General features: G+C 29.8%; 1 protein-coding gene across 1 annotated transcript in view; it reads left to right on the top strand.

The window, feature by feature from the left end:
• The first annotated feature begins 854 nt into the window (after positions 1-854).
• Positions 855-3,284, top strand: part of LOC18039822 — a 5,183-nt gene continuing 2,753 nt past the window's right edge. Inside the window, exon 1 of the mRNA XM_006428481.2 lies at positions 855-1,012. The gene's annotated coding sequence lies outside the window, so the exon portion shown is untranslated. The remainder of the gene's footprint in view (positions 1,013-3,284) is intronic.

The following is a 3,284-nucleotide window of genomic DNA, read 5'->3' on the forward strand; positions in this document are numbered from 1 at the left end:
TGTATTGGATATGTATTTATTAAATTGATATATATACAAACATTAAAAGAACAAGAAATTAAATTAAAATCATTTTTTAAATTAATGTTTTTGTTACATTTAATATTGTAATTGATTTGTATTTATTGAAATTGATATTAATATAAATATTAAAAGAACAATTAAGATGACATTATTTTTTAAATATAATTATATTTCAAATCTTATAATAGTAACAATATTTGATTTTCTAAGTCTTTGACTTTTGAATTTTTTTTTTTAATTTGAGAGGAGAAAATCATTGTTTTACGCATTTACAAAGCTCTTGGGGGTAAAATAGATTTTCAATATAAATTTTGTTAAATATTAAATTAAAAGAAATTAAAATCAGGTGAAAAAAAGAAATTTTCAGAATTCCTTGAAAGTGAAGTGATATATTAAGGAAAATTAGATTGGAATTTGATAATATTCCTACTTAAAAAATTTCTCAATAAAGTGTAAACTCTAGAAGTTGTTATAAGATGCGAATATCTTAGTAATGAAATCAATAATTTTATTGTCATCAACATGATAGTTTAAATTATTTTAAGAATAAAATAATTGATTTTAGACTTTTTTAATCATAATTGATTTTTTTTTTTTTTGGAAAAGGATCATAAATTAATTTTGGATTTAAAAAAAAATATTAGACAGAAAGGATTCATTTCAAACAAAATATAAACGGGGTCATCATCGTGTGATTTAACTAAAATATGGGGATCTAATTTATAACTCAAACTCAATGCATTAATTATCAGACAAGTTGGATCTATCTGATAAAAATACAAACTATGAAGGTCAAAAATAAACAATAAAGAAACTTGAAATCTCTAAAATGGTGGCTGTGTTTGATTATCGAGAAAACAATCAGAGAACAGAGAGAGTCTTTGTTACAGAGTTTGGTCCACCACCTCGCCTTCTCCTTCTCCTTCAATCGCTTACAACGACTGAAGAAACAAGGAAGAACAAAGAAGCAGCCATACCCTTTTGCCAGGTTCTTCCTCTTTCATTTTTTTTAAATTTGTAGGCAGAGGACCCACTATTCAAATTCTTCATTTTCGTTTGTATAGTTGTAGTATTAGTTCCAAGACTTCTAAGAAATTCTCATACCATATAAATATTACCCTTTTTGGACTTAAATTTTCATTAATTAAGTGGGTTTGTTAATGTCAATTCACCAATCTGTCTTTGGATCCACTCTTGGACATCTGGGGAAAACTGAAATTTTCTTCTGTAACAGCATTCATGTTAAGTTTTGTTTTTTAACAACAAAATGAGACTGATTTTCTTTGCTGGGTTGAGCTGGGATTTAATTTTTTTCCCTCGAGTCATTAGGTAGACTCACATTGAGCTAGTTATAACATGTAGGGATTCCTTGTAATAGATTATTGCAGCTTTAGGAATTTGTAAAAGCTTCTTGTTAACCAAAATGTGTACTAAAATCAACTTTTGGAGAATTACGAACTTACCAATTTTTGAGACTGAAGAGATAAGCTTGTATCCAGTAGGTTTCTGATCAATTATATTTCTTTCAGAACTTACAGTTTCATTCCTTGTAACTTAATATACTTGGGATTCGAATGTAATCATTCACATAATTATTAGAGTGGTGCTGTAGGTTTCTCATATGCTGTAGCCAGGTTGTCTTGAGCAATTTTAATTACAAAACATTGGCGTAGCAGTTGAGGATGCTTCTTATGGATTTTTTAGTGCAGGCAAATGATTTGCTATCAGGGTAGATAATGGTACTGCAGCTTTTATTCTTAGAAGTCTGTTAACAGGAAAGAAATCATCCAACTTCAAGTCTTGTGCTACATTTTCATTTGAATCAAGCAGATAAGAGGAAATGATGTATATTTTGCAAATGCAACTCATTAAAGAAGTATTATAGTGTTAGGCAATTTGCTCTGATCCAAAGTTTGGACTCAGAGTCCATAGTGCTGAATGATGATTTGAGGTTAAGTCAACCAATCACCCTGAGTTGAGCTATGCCCTAGTATTTCATTGAGTCGAACAATTATATGCTGGAAAGGATGCTTGTAATTAAGCCGTGTCTTGGAATTGATATACTTTTCTCTCAAGTAACACACCGATAAGTATGTCTAGGAGGCTCTTTCGTCTTATTTGATTATTTGTTTAGAAATGACATTACAAAAATGTTTGCTTTTACATTCTTGTATAATGATCCCCATTTTTTTTTTGTCCAATTTTGTTCTTCCTTTTAACTCTAAGTGAATGTTTCAAAACCTAGCATGATGGAAATGGATACCATGAGTTAAATTTACTTCTGGGTTGCATTGAATAGTTGAACTTGATTTCATGAAGATTAAGAATTGGCATGAGTGATTAAATTTTTTGGAGTATGTGATGAAATTAGTTTGATGTGAATGGCTTATTTTACTCGAAATTACAAATGCAACTTTTTTTCCTTTGATAAGAAACTGAATTTGTATTAAAGATGAAGAACAAATGCTACTTTTATTTGATGTGCATAGAATGTTTTAATGCTTTTAGAGGAGGTAATAAAGCAAAGGTTTTATGGAATTGCTGTATGATGTCAGTTTTTGGGGTGATTGGTTGGAGGGGAATAGAAGCATTTTCGAAGATGCTGAAGAGAAAGGCTATGATCTTCTTTAGGAAATACATTTTTTCAGGTCTTATGGCGTTTATTTGTACTGTGTTTTAGTGGATTTCTTTGTTTTTTCATTTATCAAAAGTAGGAGGCTGTTGTCAAACAATGTTTCTGTTTTGGACCTGATCAGACCTATCTTCATTATTCAGCTCTTTCACGACAATGAAAAAACCATTGCTTAATTCTTTTAAGTCTTTTACAAGAAAAAACTAAAGCTTTACTTTTGTCAAATGATGTTTCTGTTTTCGGTTCTTTTCTTCTTTTAGTCTTTCTTTTGTGGACTACTGCTCCATATTTAATATATTTTCTTGTTTCTTATCAGGGAAAAAAAAGAAGTCCCATATTGGAAGTATTTATTTATATTTAATAATGTTAATGATTTGTTTTCTGTTTTGAATTTATTAGAGCTTTAATACTAGTTTTGGTCCCTTACCAATAAGCTTTTGCTTCTAGGTCAAGAGTAATTTAACATGGTATCCCAGTAAAGTTGGCCAAGTGGTCTTCTGTTTGAATCTGCTCATTGTTTTTGTGATAGTTTTAATCTTTGTGGGTGTGGTGTGTTTGTATTTGTGTTTGATCCATATGCCTTGTACATGACACGATATGCTAGAGCTATATATTGTTGTCGGGACTG

This window comes from Citrus clementina, unplaced genomic scaffold, assembly GCF_000493195.1.
Source record: "Citrus clementina cultivar Clemenules unplaced genomic scaffold, Citrus_clementina_v1.0 scaffold_6, whole genome shotgun sequence".
NCBI lineage: Eukaryota > Viridiplantae > Streptophyta > Magnoliopsida > Sapindales > Rutaceae > Citrus > Citrus x clementina.